Source organism: Staurois parvus, unplaced genomic scaffold, assembly GCF_062004578.1.
Source record: "Staurois parvus isolate SC_StPar_1 unplaced genomic scaffold, SC_StPar_1.0 ptg000153l, whole genome shotgun sequence".
Lineage (NCBI taxonomy): Eukaryota > Metazoa > Chordata > Amphibia > Anura > Ranidae > Staurois > Staurois parvus.
In genome coordinates this window covers 21786782-21806238 of record NW_028317949.1, presented here as the reverse complement: position 1 = coordinate 21806238, position 19457 = coordinate 21786782, and positions in this window count along the sequence as shown.

Sequence of the window (19457 nt, the reverse complement as noted above, 5' to 3'; positions counted from 1 at the left end):
TTGTATATGGAAAGTGAAGAGGTGAGTTGTGGATGAAGGTGCAGAGGCAGCCAGTGAAAGAAGTGAGCAATTAAAAAAGCTTGAGGTTATTACGGCTCTCACTTATGCTGGGGATTTATTACTGCACTCACTGACACCAATACTGAGGGTTATTACTGCACCCACTGACACTAATGCTGGGGTTATTCCTGCACCTATTGACACCAATGCTGGGGGTTATTAACGCACCCATTGACACCCATGGTGGGGGGCATTATTGCAGCCAATGCTGAAGGTTATGATTGCATCCACTAACAATCAAGGGCCCTACTTTATTCCTACTTTCTCTTAAGTGCACCCTTAGGCACTATTTTGTCTAAAACATAGCAAAGCAAATGGTACATTACAAGACAAACAGTAAAGTGATACCTACTTTATTGTCCATTGTCACTTTTTGATTAATCTCAAACTGTATATTGTGGGTTAATATGAAAAGGAATGTGGTGGAATCTGAGTCCTTTTTATAAACGCGAGACCAAATAGTACAGGGGGACATTAGTACCCCTTACTGACTCCTGCCCTCTCATCTTTTTCTTTATTTAAAAATGTAAGGCTAACTTTAGATGAGCAGATATCTCAAAAGGAACCATGGGTAGATAAATATCGTATGCTTTCATGAATTACCTTGTAGTACCTCCAGTTGCCTGAAGCACTTGTGCTTTAGTATTAAGGAAATGGTATCATAATTGTGAACTATGTTCAATATTAGAAGCTTTGTTTGCTTTTAACATGTGGTCCATGGCCAGCTTTACATTACAAATTTTGGTGCGAATAAAAACAGTGTGTTCTAAATGCAATCAGATGAAACATTTGTGGAGTCCTTTTGTCCCATGGACTTTATCTTTCACTAATTTAAGAGATGTACTACTTCCCGCATTACATTATAAACATAACTTAAGAATGAATGCATTGTCCTTTGCAACCATTTAAATATGAATGTGGTTACGGGAAGGTCCATACTTATTATTCACAGACGTATGTTTGATTTAGGCAATATATAAATGAAACAGGGTGTTTTTATAGCATTTTTCAAACAGACTTATGGAAGCATGCCATCACATCAATCCAAACCCCAACAGGAAGAGAGGGTGAAGTCAATAGAGAGAACTGCTATTAGAATTATTGATCATTATTATTGCTCTTTCCTTTAGCCAGCTTTTAATAATACGTGATCGTTATTGTATTTTTTAATGTGCTCTGTGATGCTTAATTCTCCACTCTGTGGCATCTGCTGTTGAAAATACTCTATCTGCAATTTCTCTTCAATGGAAAATAAGCCAACACTGCACATTTTCTGCAAGCTAAAAATACTTAGAGAAGAACTTTGCAATATATTCATTTATAATTTTATAGCATCTTTACTAAAAACAACCAATGACAGCAGAAACGCTTGATAAGTGCTTGGCAAATTTTGATTTTGGATAACAAGTCAGATAAAAACAAATACGAATATTATTAATATTGCTATTATGATTACTATTATTAATGTTTCTATGTCAGTTGCCTGTGGTTTAGCCATTGACCCCACAAAATACTTAGTAGGTATTTCCATGCCATGTTATTTTTTCTTAAGCAGGTTTATATTGTTTCCTAGAACAAGCGGCGAGTGGTCGTATCACGATAGTGGTGTGTTAATGATTTCACAATGTCCTGTTCACTACACTAAAATCCATGTAAAGTCCACTAAAACTGTGGCCAATCTATGAGCATTCAAATATGTGCATATTCCCAACATGACACTGTAACCACGCACAGAAGAAGAGAAAGGTATTAGTTCCCTGGTCTCCTCCTCCCATGCCCGCCTCCAGGACTTCTCCAGGGTGTCACCCATCCTCTGGAACTCCCTGCCCCAACCCATCAGATTATCACCTACTCTCCTCTCCTTTAGGCGCACCCTGAAAACCCATCTCTTCAGGGAAGCCTACCCCACCGCCTGCTAACTTGCCAACCTCCTCCACTCTTCCTACCACTCCATCCCCCACAGCTATCTCCTCCTGTACCACTATCCCCTCCCTCCTAGATTGTAAGCTCGAAAGAGCAGGGCCCTCAATCCCCTCATGTTTTGCATTGTATTGTTATTGTTCTGTCACATGTTCTGTCCCCCTTTGTAATGTACAGCGCTGAGCGAACTATTGGCGCTTTATAAATACTGTATAATAATAATAATAATACTTATGTTTCTGTCCCCGTGTCTAAACTCTGCTGTTTTGCTGCTCCCCAGGCGCTACAGGAATTTCACACTTTTGTATGTATCACATACCTGCCCCTTCCCCTGGACTCTGTGGTTCCTCTTGCCAGCTTGTCAGTTACTACAGTGACAAAAAGGAGCATACATGTTCTTCTTTAACAGGTTGAGTTATGTTTATAAGTGACCCTAGGGGGACAATAAAATAAGCCCTCACTAATTATTGTAGTTGTCACTGTGGAGCAATGCTTCTTCAAAGATCACAAGGGAAGCAGTGAAGTAATTTAGGTCAGTTTTCAGTACTTTTCTCTCTCATGTGCATTTACTCTGTTTTAATATTAGAAGGCTGGCAGGCTGCAAATTCACTGTTAGAAAGGAAGAACTGAGCTAGCAAGATAAAGGCTCCATTCACATCAAATCCGATTTTGAAATCATGAGACTTACAGTGAAGATGAGATGCCGATTTCCTTGCGATTTGCAAGACATCTGACACAGATGTCTATGCAAATCGCAACAAAAGTAGTACATGTACTACTTTTGAAATCGGTGCAGCTCCGATCAAGTCAGAAACGCACCGATATGACAGCGGACAATAGGGTGCAACTTGGCATGCAATTTGCAAGTCGCAGGGCAAGCAAATCACATTCCAAGTCACCTCCAGTGTGAACCAGCACAAAGTGAAATTAAAACTGAAAGGCTGCTGCTTCAAATTTTGTGATAAATTAGTTTACAGTGGCTGCAGCTACAGAGATCAGTGAGGGCATATTTCAAAGCTTATTTACTGCATGTTAGGAATACATAAATATTTAAATGTCCATTGCCTGTCCACAGTTTTGCTTTAGATCTGGTCATTTGTTTGCAGAATTCTAATCTCTCATAAATGAAAAAAAATTCCAACAGGAAACTGGTAATGAATGGCATTTTCAGAGTTCACATGAACGGGGTGCAATTGTGATGTGGTGCGGAATTCACACAGAAAACACTGCAAATTCCACACCGCATCAGTGTGATCCCAGGCTGACTGTATATGTCAAGTGAAATCTGGAATGTATGTCCTATTTATGTGACTGGCTTGCCATTCCCAGAACAATGTCAGTAAAGTGCAGTGAAGCTAACTATTGTGTGGGCATTCCATCTTTTGGATATAATGGTCTTTGGCTAGGAATGTCATCTGGAGACCTATTGTGAGGAGCAGAACACAGGATGGCAGAGGGGTTGGCCTCAACAGGTGGTATTGAGTTCTAGCAGGGCTGGAGCAGTGGTAAGGACTTGTCCTAGGTGACAAAATTGGCCAACCAAGAAACTCCTCTTACATACTACCTGATCATCTTGCTAGTGAAAACTCCATAAAATTAAAAAACAAATGCATTTGTAAGTGTAAGAATAAAAAAGATTTTCCCTGTTGCATAGAGGTCATGTGCGGCTATGAGGAAAGATATTTTCTGCTGTCCAATTTCCACTCTCTTTTTATTATTTTTGGGGATTTTGTCTGCATAATAGAAGGTCATTGGTTATTAAGGGCAGCAGTGGAAAAGATCACACCTGAATGTGTGGCTGTTACAGCAACAGTGTTTACTAGTCAGCTGTATTTTTTTAGTATTGGAGGTGTAAGTAAAAGATCCTCCCTAAAGGATGCTAGACCTTTCCGTTTTGCCAATGTAAACCAGGACTTGTTCCACCTCTTTTTGCACATACAGTATTTTTAGCTTTGGGGATGCAGTTTGCTGTCACAAGCTGGTATCTTTGTATATAACTGTCCTGTCTGTCAGGGAACATCCACAGAAAGTATGTGATTAAATTTCAAAACAACATTATAAGGCTTTTGTCAAGATTCACAACTACAACAGTCCTTTGTGTGCAAAAGTAATTTCCCGATATAGTACATTTATTATCCACACCAAGCTTTGTACTGTATCCAGGTCTGCATTCCTTAATCCTCACAAACACAAATGAGGTGGCAGTATCAGGACTGCTGTAGGTGAAATTCTTATTTTTTTGTAGCTTAGACATAACCCAAAAAGTAAGGTGTCTCAGAAATGTTATCCGATATGTTATCCGAACGTAATCCAATTAGGCTCCAAACATATACTTTCATGTATGTGTTCATGTTGCAATATTATTATTATTATTATTATACAGTATTTATAAAGCGCCAATAGTTCACTCAGCGCTGTACATTACAAAGGGGGACAGAACATGTGACAGAACAATACCAATACAATGCAAAACATGAGGGGACTGAGGGCCCTGCTCTTTCGAGTTTACAATCTAGGAATATATAAAGAAAAGTAGAAATCACTGGAATATCATTTTTTGCGGGCTAACCAAAATGATATGTGTAACACAGAATCCTCCATAAATAGCATTTATTAAAATATAAACAGATAAAACTGGCACCAATAATAGTAACCAGATACAATGTTAAGAATAAAACTGAATATACATATAATTACATAGTTCATTAAAATTAGACTGGTACTATTTCATGTTAGATATATAATCTGGCTTTATATTTATCAATATTGCTATTTCTTAGATGTATATTGTATTCTGTAATAGGAAATAAAATTGAAGCACGTGTCCTGTTACACTTAAACAGTATTCATCATTCCATTTTACGCTGCTTGGAATACCAAGGAATTAATTAGCATATTCCAGTGAATGAACTCCATTTATCTGTGAAAGACCCTTGAGATAATCAGTTACAATAATTATATGCAGAGATCAGAATGCTAATGATTTAAAGTAAGCATATAAGTAATGGGATATAGGCAATGTTCTGGATATGTCCCAGCATATGCATGTGTGATATTAAAATCAGTTTCCCTTTATACACACCATTTATTACAACTGCAAAGCATTCCATGCTATAATAGTCATAGTAATAGATATATTTAGACCACCATAATGTGGCCACCTTGTCACTGTCTTCTATGGTGAAGTTTATGCCGTATTAATAATAAGGTGATATAGGACTGTAACTATATACTGTGTGTATATATATATATATATATATATATATATATATAAAAGAAAAATAGAATGCTGCACATAAAAGAACTTTTAATGTTGAAAAATCACCATACAAGAGAGTTTATCAAAAATGGCAAAAATGGACAAAGTCATGGATAATAGTGTGAACACTATTATGCATGGCTTTGTCCATTTTTGATAAACTCTTTTGTATGGTGATTTTTCAACATTAAAAGTTCTTTTATGTGCAGCAATCCATTTTTCTTTTTTCTATATATGGCCTTTTTGCTATGCACTGTGATTGATCATCGTTGTGCACTCCACCTATACCATTGCTATATACAGTTAGGTCCATATCTATTTGGACATAGGCAGAATTTTAGTTTTTTTTTCAGGTATTTACCAGAACATGTTCAAGCTATACTTGTATAATGTATATGGGATAAAGTGCAATTTGAGGGTATGCATATCCACATTGGAGAAAGGGTTTAGGAATTACAGCTCTTAAAAGTAGCCATTCCTCCTTTTTCAAGGGACCAAAAGTAATTGGACAATTGAATCAAAAGCTGTTTCATGGCCATGTGTGGGCTACTCCTTTGTTATTTCTTCATCAATTAAGCAGGTAAAAGTTGATTATAAGTTGTGCACTCCACCTATACCATTGCTATATACAGTTAGGTCCATATCTATTTGGACATAGGCAGAATTTTAGTTTTTTTTTCAGGTATTTACCAGAACATGTTCAAGCTATACTTGTATAATGTATATGGGATAAAGTGCAATTTGAGGGTATGCATATCCACATTGGAGAAAGGGTTTAGGAATTACAGCTCTTAAAAGTAGCCATTCCTCCTTTTTCAAGGGACCAAAAGTAATTGGACAATTGAATCAAAAGCTGTTTCATGGCCATGTGTGGGCTACTCCTTTGTTATTTCTTCATCAATTAAGCAGGTAAAAGTTGATTATAAGTGTGGTATTTGCATTTGGAATCTATTGCTGTGAACCTACATCATGCGTTCAAAGGACCTGTCCGTGCAAGTAAAATAGGCCATTGTAAGGCTTCAAAAATGAAACAAATCCATGAGAGAGATAGCAGCAACATTAGGAGTGGCCAAATCAACAGTTTGGTACATTCAGAGGAAAGAAGAATGCACTTGTGAGCTCAGCAACATAAAAAGTCATGGACGCCCATGGAAGACAACAGTGATGGATGATCTCAGGATCCTCTCTATGGTAAAGAAAAACCCATTCATAACATACAGACAAGTGAAGGACACTCTCCAGGAGGTGGGAGTATCATTGTCAAAGTCTACAATAGACAGAAGACTTCACAAGAGCAAATACAGAGGGTTCACCACAAGGTGCAAACCATTCATAAGCCTGAAGAATAGAAACGCCAGATTGGACTTTGCCAAAAAACATCTAGAAAAGCCAGACCAGTTCTGGAAAAGCATTCTTTGGACAGATGAAACTAAGATTTAATCTGTACCAGAATGAAGGGAAGAAAAAAAGTGTGTAGAAGGCTTGGAACAGCTCATGATCAAAAGCACACAACATCATCTATAAAACATGGTGGAGGCAATGTGATGGCATGGGCATGCATGGCTTCCAGTGGCACTGGGTCTTTAGTGTTTATTGATGATGTGACAGAAGACAGAAGCAGCCGGATGAATTCTGCAGTGTTTAGAGATATACTGTCAGCCCAGATTCAGCCAAATGCAGAAAAGTTGATTGGACCACGCTTAACAGTACAGACAGACAATTATCGAAAACACATTGCAAAAGCAACCCAGGAGCTTCTGAAGGAAAAGAAGTGGAATATTCTGCAATTGCCAAGTCAGTCACCTGATCTCAACCCAATTGAGCATGCATTTCACTTGCTGAAGGCAAAACTAAAGGCAGAAAGACCCACAAAGAACAACTGAAGACAGCTGCAGTTAGAGCCTGGCAAGGCATCAGAAAGGAGGAAACCCAGTCTTTGGTAATGTCCAGGCTTCAGGCAGTCATCGCCAGTAAAGAATTATCAACAAAGTATTAAAAATGAACATTTTATTAATGATTATATTCATTTGTCCAATTACTTTTGGTCCCTTGAAAAAGGGGGGGGGGGGGGCGGCTATAATTGAGAGCTGTAATTCCTAAACCTCCAATTTGGATGTACATACCCTCAAATGAAACCTGAGAGTGTGCACTTTCAGCCCATATCCATAACATAACTATAGCTTGAATATGTTCTGGTAAATACCTGAAAAAGCTAAAAATTGTACGTGTGGCTAAATATATATAGACCTAACTGTGTCTGTATATATATATATATATATATATATATATATATATACAGTGAGGAACAGAAGTATGTGAACACCCTGCGATTTTGCAAGTTCTCCCACTTAGAAATCATGGAGGGGTCTGAAATTCACATTGTAGGTGCATTCCCACTCTGAGAGACAGAATTTACAAAACAAATTCAGGAAATCACATTGTATGATTTTTAAAGAATTTATTTGTCTTGCACTGCTGAACATAAGTATTTGAACACCTGAGAAAATCAGTGTTAATATTTGGTACAGAAGCCTTTGTTTGCAATTACAGAGGTCAAACGTTTCCTGTAGTTCTTGACCAGGTTTGCACACACTGCAACAGGGATTTTGGCCCACTCCTCCACACAGATCTCCTCTAGATCTGTCAGGTTTCGGGGCTGTTGCTGAGCAACACGGAGTTTCAGCTCCCTCCAAAGATGTTCTATTGGATTTAGGTCTGGAGACTGGCTAGGCCACTCTAGAACCTTGATATGCTTCTTACGGAGCCATTCCTTGGTTATCCTGGCTGTGTGCTTCGGGTCGTTGTCATGTTGGAAGACTCAGCCACGACCCATCTTCAATGCTCTGACTGAGGGAAGGAGGTTGTTGCTCAAAATCTCATAATAATTGGCCCCATTCATCCTCTCCTTAATACAGTGCAGTTGTCCTGTCCTCTTCGCAGAAAAGCACCCCCAAAGCATGATGTTACCACCCCCATGCTTCACAGTAGGGATGGTGTTCTTGGGATGCAACTCATCCTTCTTCTTCCTCCAAACACGACGAGTGAAGTTTATACCAAAAAGTTCTACTTTGGTCTCATCTGACCACATGACTTTCTTCCATGCCTCCTCTGGATCATCCAGATGGTCACTGGCAAACTTCAGACGGGCCTGGAAATGTGATGACTTGAGCAGGGCAACCTTCCGTGCAATGCATGATTTGAAACCATGACGGCGTAGTGTTCTACCGACACTGACCTTTGAAACTGTGGTCCCAGCTCTCTTCATGTCATTGACCAGGTCTTCCCTTGTAGTTCTGGGCTGATTCCTCACCTTTCTTATCATCAGTGATACCCATGAGGTGAGATCTTTCATAGAGCCCCAGTCCGAGGGAGACTGACAGTCGTCTTTAGCCTCTTCCATTTTCTAACAATTGCTCCAACAGTTGATCTATTTTCACCAAGCTGCTTGGCAATTGCCTCGTAGCCCTTTCCAGCCTTGTGGAGGTCCACAATTTTGTCTCTGGTGACAGCTTTTTGGTCTTGCCCATGGTAGTAGTTGGCATCTGACTGACTGTGGGGTGGACAGGTGTCTTTAAAGAGGTCAGGCAGGTGCTACTAAGTTAGATTAATGAGTGGAGTAGAGGGGGACTTTTTAAAGGCACAGTAACAGGTCTTTGAGAGCCAGAATTTTTGCTGTTTCTTAGGTGTTCAAATACTTATGTTCAGCAGTGCAAGACAAATAAATTCTTTAAAAATTATACAATGTGATTTCCTGATTTTTTTTTTAATTTTGTCTCTCAGAGTGGGAATGCACCTACAATATGAATTTCAGACCCCTCCATGATTTCTAAGTGGGAGAACTTGCAAAATTGCAGGGTGTTCAAATACCTCTGTTCATCACTGTATATATATATATATACACACACACACACACACATAGTTGTGCTCAAAAGTTTGCATACCCTAGCAGAAATCTTCAAATTTTGGCATCAATATTGAAGATATGTCTGATCATGCCAAAAAACTGTATTTTATTCAAGGATAGTGATCATATGAAGCCATTTATTATCATATAGTTGTCTCGCTCCTTTTTAAATGATAATGATAACAGCAATCACCCACATGGCCTTGATCAAAAGTTTACTTACCCTGGAATATTTGGCCTTGGTGCAGACACACAAAGTGGCACGCACGGGTGAACATGGCAATTAAAGGTTAATTTCCTACATCTTTGGCTTTTTAAATTGCAGTTGGTGTCTGTGTATTGTGACAGTGTGGCAATCTGTCACCCAGGATTCTCAACAAGGCAGGTTGAGGGGCTCCAGGGTAAGTGTTTGATACGGAGGAAAGTGGCTTTTCACTTTCCTCCTTTGTTTGTAAGGTCTGTTTTGGGATCTGGAGCCTGGAGATTTCAAAGAGATCTGGGAGGGATGAAATCTCCAATCCTGGGACCAGGTTTTGGGAATGGCCAGGAGACTGATTGAACAGGTGTGTGCAGGCCTCTAGATAGAGTCAGGACCAGGGTTCTGGGCTCCACCCCGGCAAACGGAGTCAGGAGGGCTCCACCCCGGCAGACGGGAGGTCTCTGCCTTGGAGTCAGGTGGAAGCCAGACTAGCTGTGTGTTAGTGACATATTTTGGGAAGAGTCTGCAGGAGACAGACAATGAACTGTGTACAAGCCAGGAGGCTGAAAACTGTTAATTTGCTTGATGGTGGATACCCCTGCGTGGGAAGCATTTGTTACTTGAACTTTCATTTAAATAAAAGTGGGCTAAAAAAGGCCTTGAAAAATAAGCAAGTAGCTGTGTGCGTTTAAAAGCTCTACCACGTTGAAGCGAGTTCCCACAGTATAAATGGTCAAGGAGTTTTTTAGCTCTCACATGGATGCACTAAGCAGGATAGATACTGATCCGTGGGAGCAGAAAAGAAATGTCAAAAGCACTGTGTAATAAAAGGTTAAAAAGATGTAAAAGGATATAAAAAGTTATCCAAAGACTTGAATATGCAAGGCAGTACTGTTCAATCACTTATTAAGAAACTGAAACTTTAGGGATCTGCTTATATCAAGCCGATGTCAGGTAGACCATTAACGAATGCAACCACAACTGCCAAAATAATTGTTTGGGATACAAAGGAAAACCCACAGGTAACCCCAAGAGAAATACAGGCTGCTCTGGAATAAAAACTGTGTGGTTATTTTAAGGAGCACAATATGTCAATACTTGAACAAACGTAGTACATGGTCAAGTTGCGTGGTCAAGTTGCCAGAAAGAAGCCTGTACTGCACCAATGCCACCAAAAAAACTGGTTACAATATGCCCAACAATGCCTTGTGGGATTGGTGCAGTAAAGGCTTACTTAGAATTACACCTGAAAACCCATTCTGCTACTCCTCCAATGTGAGAGGTCATACCAGTACATCCACCCACATCAATGCTGCTCCTGTCCAGCCATATATATATACATCATCAATCATGTTGTACAGTAGTGCAAATCATGATCATTTGCATTGCTCAATGCCCTCCCAACCCCATGACTTTTTGTGGAGTTTGTTTTATGTAGGTTCCTGATTAAAATTTATACATGACCTGAAGGGCCTGGTATAAACTATTGGGGAACCCAACTCCTTTTTTTTTTTTTTTGTTATCCTGGTCGCTTTGTTTAGATGGTTAGGATTTCACAGCCAGCAAAGGAATGAGTCAGTTGATGTCACTGGTTGTTTAGGGCATGGTGGATGTCAGTACCCACTGATTCTTAAAGAACCATTGACAATAGAAGAAGGAAACTGTCATATATAGTAGTAGCAGCAAAACCTGCAACTGAATATAAAATTTTGATCCTGTCAAACAGGCTAAAATTCCAGAGATTGGACAAACACTAGAAAAAATAAAATTCAGACGAATCTTGAGTTCCGATTGAATTGTGAGCTCATTCCTACTCTTTATATTTTCATCCACTTAGAACTGGCAATATTGTTTTCAGTTAACATCAGAGTACAGAGGTGCATCAAGTCCAAAAGGGATGTCCTTGGTATAACTGCAATAAGGGTACCTGTTATATTAGAAATTAGGATTAAATATATTACACACAGTAGTTATTAAGGTTCAAATTTTCATACACTGAGCACAATTACAAGTACTGGTGACTAATTTCTTCATTAAGAAGATTGTTTAAGCTGGAGAACATGACAGTTGCATGATATCCTCAGCTTGAGAATCTAGATGGTTACAGTGGTGACAAGTTTCTAAAATATTCTCATAAAAAGAACAGACAAATTTTGGAATAATCACCGTAATAAAGGGAGTGTACAGTAAAAGTTGTTACATAATGGAAATTGGAATATGAGCTGCTTACAACCTGATTTGAACTCCAGGTTGCCAGGATCTTACTTTTTTAAAGAGATTTTAAGTGATAAGGTAAATATGTTTTTAAAAATCCCTTTCTAAATTTAAAATCCAAATCTAAGCAATATAATGTCTCAAACGGACCATTTACACCACTGTGCTGCAGTGTTTGGTGTGCTTTGGTGTGCTAAAAACCATTCATTGTGTATGGCACCTTGATGCACCTTCCCAATGAACCTATATTGCCAAGCACAATAACATGTGCTAACACACTACTGTGAATTGTGGTGTGCTACTTGCAAAATTTGATAAAGTGTTTTTGGGTATTTGTGGTAAGTTAGGCACCCCAAAAAAATGAATCCTTCTCTTTTAAGTTTAGGATAGAGTAGCAAGGGTTTGAAACTCTAGGTTACTTGACAGGCAGATGGGAAGTACAAGAAAGGTGTGGGCATCTTTTAAAGCAGTGTTCTCAGTCAGGTATTATTATTATACACCATTTATAAAGCGCCAACAGTTCGCTCAGCGCTGTACATTACAATGGGAGACAGTACATGCGACAGTACAAAACAATACAATGTGATACACGAGGGGATTGAGGGCCCTGCTCTTTCGAAATTACAATCTAGGAGGGAGAGGAAATTGGTACAGGAGGAAATGGCTGTAAGGGATGGAGTGGTAGGAGGGTGGAGGAGGTCGGCAATTACCAGGGGGTGGGGTAGGCTTCCTTGAAGAGGTGGGTTTTCAGCAGGTATTAAGCAGTATTGAGGAAATTATTCTCCTTAGCGATTGTTCAAGATGGGATCTTTTGTATGAAACAGGACTAGATGTGCAAGGAGGAAAAAAGTCAAAACTAGTATTTGGAGTGATCACATTAATTACCTTCAGAATCCCTGCAATTTTATTAATCCAGTCTATACCTTGTACAGCAATACTAAGCCCTGATGAGGGGGATCCCTTGAACCCCCAAAACACAGTAGAATTTTATGATAAAAAATAGTTTGAAAAAAATTGAATATGGACTTTATACATTTTTGATTTTGTTTTTCTCCTCCTTGCACTCCCACATATTTAATGCTGTCTCCAGTGAGGAGGTTCTCCTCACTTCTCTTGTGGTCATCAGTACAGAAGGTGAGGGAAAAATCTGCCTGGCAGAGAGTGATAAAAACCTGATAGAGTTTTGAATTCTTAGCCATTCTTCTAAATTAAATTTAATTGGGGATGACCATACAAAGGTGATAGAAGCCATTGCAGTAGAATAACCTTTGACCTAGTAACATTTAGTAGATAGATATGCAAGGTCAAGTGGATATGCAAGGTCATATGTGGTGTGAATATTAATAAACTCCTTTAAAAAGAGCGGGTCTTACAATGAAGGTTGCATTTGGTTGCATTCATGTTGTTTACCATACCAGTCAGGGCTGATTGTGTTCAAGTGGGCACTACTTACAGTGGGGATTGAAAGTTTGGGCACCCCAGCTAAAAATTTGTATTAATGTGCATAAAGAAGCCAAGGAAAGATGGAAAAATCTCCAAAAGGCATCAAATTACAGATTAGACATTCTTATAATATGTCAACAAAAGTTAGATTTTATTTCCATCATTTACACTTTCAAAATAACAGAAAACAAAAAAATGGCGTCTGCAAAAATTTGGGCACCCTGCAGAGTTAATATGTTGTACTGCCCCCTTTGGCAAGTATCACAGCTTGTAAACGCTTTTTGTAGCCAGCCAAGAGTCTTTCAATTCTTGTTTGAGGTATCTTTGCCCATTCTTCCTTAAAAAGTCTTCTAGTTCTTTGAGATTTCTGGGCTGTCTGTCACTCACTGCTCTAAGGTCTATCCATAGATTTTCAATTATGTTGACGTCAGGAGATTGTGAAGGCCATGGCAAAACCTTCAGTTTACGCCTCTTGATGTAATCCCCCGTGGATTTCAAGGTGTATTTAGGATCATTATCCATTTGCAGAAGCCATCCTCTCTTTAACTTCAGCTTTTTCACAGATGGCATCAAGTTACCATCCAAAATTTGCTGAAATTTTATTGAATCCATTTTTCCTTCTACTCGTGAGATGTTCCCTGTGCCACTGGCTGCAACACAACCCCAAAGCATGATTGATCCAACCCCATGCTTAACAGTTGGACAGAGGTTCTTTTCATTAAATTCTGTGCCCTTCTTCTCCAAACGTACCTTTGCTCATTCCGGCCAAAAAGTTCAATTTTAACCTCATCGGTCCACAGAACTTGTTTCCAAAATGCATCAGGCTTGTCTATATGTTCATTTGCAAAGTTCAAACGATGATTTTTGTGGTGAGGACGTAGAAGAGGTTTTCTTCGGATGACTCTTCCATGAAGACCATATTTGTACAAGTATCTCTTTATAGTGGAATAGTGTACCACAACTCCAGTGTCTGCCAGATCTTTCTGGAGGGATCGTGCAGTCAAACGTGGGTTTTGAATTGTTTTTCTCACAATCCTGTGAGCTGTTCTGTCTGATATTTTTCTTGGTCTTCCAGATCTTGCTTTAACTTCCACTGTTCCTGATGACTGCCATTTCTTAATTACATTCCGAACAGAGGATATTGACATCTGAAAACGCTTTGCTATCTTCTTATAGCCTTCTCCAGCTTTGTGAGCGTCAACTATTTTCAGTTTCAGTTTTCTAGACAACTGCTTAGAAGAACCCATGGTGCTGATTGTTGGGGCAAGGTCAGATGAGTCTGGGCATTTAAAACCTTTGAGATTGACATCACCTGGTCTTCCCAGACGATGATTGAGAACAATCCATGACACTGGCAGGTCTCAGCTTTGCAAAGGGGGCAGTGCATGCTATAAATTCTGCAGGGTGCCCAAACTTTTGCAGACGCCATTTTTTTGTTTTCTGTTATTTTGAAAGTGTAAATGATGGAAATAAAATCTAACTTTTGTTGACATATTATAAGAATGTCTAATCTGTAATTTGATGCCTTTTGGAGATTTTTCCATCTTTCCTTGGCTTCTTTATGCACATTAATACAAATTTTTAGCTGGGGTGCCCAAACTTTCGATCCCCACTGTACTTTTATCGAAGAAAAGTAATGTAAGTATAGTACAGACTGTTTATGATAGTTTTAAAGATGCTCCCTTACTATAGCTATAGTATCACTTTAGTAAGAATATCTTATCTAAATAGTTGAAAGAAATAAACAATGAACTGCTCCAGTGTACATATGATAATCACAAGTTTTTTTGACACATAAATAGCATACAATCTATATGATTCTTTAAAAACACATTCAGACATTTAAAAAAATAACTAGCATTATCAGTAGATAATGACAATGTAAATGTGTTTCTTTGTTATTAAAAGCATTTATTGCAATTAAAGGCACTGAACAAATGCATTTATCTAAATGGATTTACTAAGTAGGCATTGTTATATTTACTAAGCCTTTAAGTGAGCATTATTTGGTATAACACTCTAAATAGCTGTTATGTTGTTTTCTGCTACTGAATTATAATGAAAGTCAAGCACCTGGCTACAAGGTCACATTTACATACATTTATCAAGCTCAAAGGTGGTTTATGATATGAACCAGAAAAAGCTTTTAACTGCATGGCTATCCCGCACATGATTGCCAGTATATTTACACGTTATAAATATTATTTTCAGTTTTAGCATGTCTAGTGCTGCTGAATTTGCAGTATTTTGGAAAACAAAATGCATTGCTGTACTTGAAAATATGATGGTGGAGCTGAAGGGCTATGATGCCAGCTTCATTGTACAATAGAACAAAATTACAAATAGGAATAATCACTTGAATACTGACAAATATGAAATAAAATACAGCCAAATAATATAACGATGTACATTACATCTGCAAGAAGACCATTACAGGACTGAAAATATTCAGCAAAATGATATTATTAACCTAATATTAAAAAAGCATATTAGTTACTAAGAATTATTTTCTTAGACTAGAACTTGCACCAAATAGAGCAATTTACATCAAAACAACTCCCCTTTACTACTAACAGTTTAATGCAAATTAGCATATTATCCACTTGCCCTTCAGAGGATTTACCCCCTTCCTGACCAGGCCATTTTTTGCGATACAGCGCTGTGTTACTTTAACTGACAATTGTGCGGTCATGCAATGCTTCACCCAAATTAAATTTATGTCCTTTTTTTCCCCACAAATAGAGCTTTTTTTCAGTGGTATTCGACTGCCTGTGCATTTTTTTTGTACTGACACTGGGCAGGAAGGGGGTCAACATTTGGGGCGATCAAAGAGTTAACTGTGTGCTGTTTTACTATGTGGGCTGTGTGTATCTCACCGTAAGCACACTTCTTTGTATGGCTCTGCGGAATGGTAGGGCGTGTGCCCGGCACACGTGCCCCCTACATAGAACTTCAAAATCACGTGATTTTGAGCACCTATGCTGCCCTGTATTTCTGCTATAGGGCGGCGCAGAAGCGGTTAAGGCAGAGCTCTAGAAGGAACAGAGGTATATATAACTTTTATTACAGTTTTATCTCCCTCTCTACTTCAGGAACTGGCTAATGAGTGGCTTGCAGTAAATGACAACCAATTATGTGACAGCCATATGCATTTATCATTTTAATCAGCTTTAGTACAAGGTCATCTCATCTCATTTCATTCCCAATGAGAAAGTTATTTATGAAAAGGATAACTTAAATTAGATCAAAGCTCAAATACTAAAATCACATATGACCTTTAACACGTTCATTTCATTTCAAAAGTTGTTTTCAATCTTTTTAAATATGCAGCTTACATTAAAAAATACCAGGTGACACTGCCATATGGGCATTTGCTCAGAACCTTCTTATTATGGGGGTCAGTAAATATATCTCCTAACTGTGCTTCTGCTTTACCACCCTGTCACCCACACTGCTGGTTTTTACTACAAAGAGCATTGCCAAGATTCATTGTGCAGACATGCTCATCATTTAGGAAGCCGGTTGAGAACAATGATTTGCAGTTGATGCTAGTGCAAGCTCATGTAGACAGAAAGTAGCTAAAACAAACCAGAGAACATCAGCAGCACTGAGATGGAAAAAAGATGAAGGTAGTAAAACAGTCACTTGTGGCACATAGTGCTTATGAAAGATAAATGTTATTCACTTAGAATTTAGATTTATTTTAACCCTATCACTGTGATTTTGTAATGTTTTTCACACATGAAATCACACATTTGAGGTCTAAAGATTACCCATCCCCCCCCCAAAAAAAAAGTCATGCAATTTCTAACATAAGAGTCCCTGCACAATAAACTGGTGGAAGTTGCAATTTATTAATCACTTGCCAACCTCTCACAAAAAATATACTGCAAGTAGGCAGCAGGTACAGGCATGATCATGTACATGTATGTGATCAGCCTTTTTCTGATCTGAGTTTGGGGCATGTGCATGTGTTTGGTAGCTGATTACAGCCAATGATTTTGTCTGAAATCAGCTGATTGGCTGTGTCCAATCCTACAAACACACAGAACTTTGTGTACTGTGAACAGTGATCTGGCTATTTCTTCTCCCTGAAAAGCAGAGAAAAAATAGCCAGATAGTAAAGTAACAGCAACACACATTAAAAATTTTTAAGCACACAGTTAACCCTTTGATTGCCACTAGATATTAATCCCTTCTTAGCTAGTGTCATTAGTACAGTGTACAGTATTAGCACTGATCACTGTGTTAGTGTCACTATTGATGTCAGTGTCAGTTAGTGTATTTCAAGCATCAATTAGCGCCAGAATGCTATACTATCAAAATCCCACTATAAGTCACTGATCCCCGCCATTACCAGTATAGAGTCATAGCTGTGTATATATAGATATAAATAGTTTTTAGACACACAAACTTTCACACAAACCAATCAATATTTTTTTTTTTACTAAAGACGTAGCAGAATACATTTTGGCTTAAATTTATGGAGAAATTAGATTTTTGGACATGTTTTATAACAGAAAAGAAGAAAATATTGTTTTTTTATTCCTTGGAATTCCTCCTCAGCACTCTGTTTATGATGACACCATCCAGATTAACTCCGTCCCTCCAGCCCATAACTTCATCAGTCCTCCTGATGAAGTGACATGACCCTGTGACACATTTGTAGGGACAGGGCTAATCTGGATGACATCATCACACATGGAGTGCCAAGGGGGATTGCTGTCTGCGTAAATACAGCAATATAAATTAGAGGAGTTCTATTCAGATATACAGTATATGTATGTGAATACTGGTGCAGTTGTGCACCTATAAATCATGAATTATATTCTGGTGACTCCACCATAAACTGGTTATAACTGGTGTGAATAAACTGGTTATAAGGTGAAATATATGTAGTATTTTTCTTTTGTATGTGGCTGAGTGAAGAATTAAAGGGAGAGAACCAGATATAGCAGAGGTCGGCTTAAAGACAAAGCACTGGGCAATACTGTTGAGGTCCTAATGCTATAATCCAACTTACAAGGTGTTGTCCAGCCAGGAAAAGATTGCTGATGGTAGCACGGAGTGTGTAAAGATCCCATTTAAAGAGCACACAAGCCTTATCTGACCCTTCCTTTACATGTAGATCATATACATCAGGTGAGAGCACATCTGGTGGAAGAGAAGCACTGAGGAGTGGAGGAGTGGTGGTGTGCACTGAAGTGGGGAAAAATAAAGAGAAGCACTATGAGTTTTCCAAGAAAAACGTTTATTTTCAACAAAATGTTTATTATTTACATATTTTGAGATATAAAACACAGAGTGGGACAATATATAAATTGGACAGATAAAAGGGGATACGCGCTACACCGGTTGTTTGTATATACAATGTTTGTTCATTTGTTGCTTTAACCAAGTTTGTACACATAAGAAAAGATTTTAACTAAAATCTCAAGTTATTTAAAAAGCCTTGATCTTTTACGCATACTTTATAAAATGTGTCAAGGTTTTGGATTGCTCATTTAATACATAAAAGAATATCCTTTGCTTTTTTTAAGGAAAACTAATGACTACTAAGCATGATACACCCTCTGCACAGTTTTAATTTAGGCTTTCTCAATATTTTTCATTCTTCTTCACTGATTTTTATCATATTATCTACACAAAAGCCTTGATCTCTTATAAAGCAAGATCTCTAAAGATTATAGGATTATTTTTCACACCACAGTTGAATTTCACTGACATTAAGTGCAGTCGGTAAGAGGTGTGGTGCTATACATATTTAAACACTTGCTAGAAAAGCACAACAAAGTTTTAACAAAGGGATTAAGGTAGTACAAAAGCAGTCATTATAAATGAGGTTGAACTTTGCAAAATGGATGCTTTTAACTTTATTCTAATATTAAATGCAACTTACTATTAACATATAGAAGCTTAGAAAGCAAAAGTTTTCTGCAAGTTCTCATTTTATCTAGAATCTTTTTGGAATTTAGCATGCATCTGTATTTATTAGATTTAATTTGAAGTGGTTTGTAAAGCAAGATGCTTAAAATGAAACTTTAGTCAATTAAAAAATAAAATAAAAGCAGACTCCTGCTGGAGACAATGTGGAGAGGATGGATACCTTTACCATATGTTGTAGTTTTGTAAACCTCTTAGATCTTCTTGAAATAAGATATTTGTTTTAGTTTCTGATCTTGTAGGTAATGTTAATTCCCCTGACCCTTCTCTACCTATCCATGTAGGAATTGACGCCTTCCCACCTTACACTAGAGTAGTACTTATCCATCTCTTCATGGCTACTAAATTGTGTAGAACTAGGCTTTGGAACACCTCTACAAGTCCATGTTTTTTACAGATGTAATATCCACTCTCAAATCTGTTAACCCTTTGAGGACCAAGGGACGTATTTGTCCCATGTTTTTAATTGCGTGTATCATCTGATTAAGAACTTAAAACTCTTTTTTTTTTTTTGG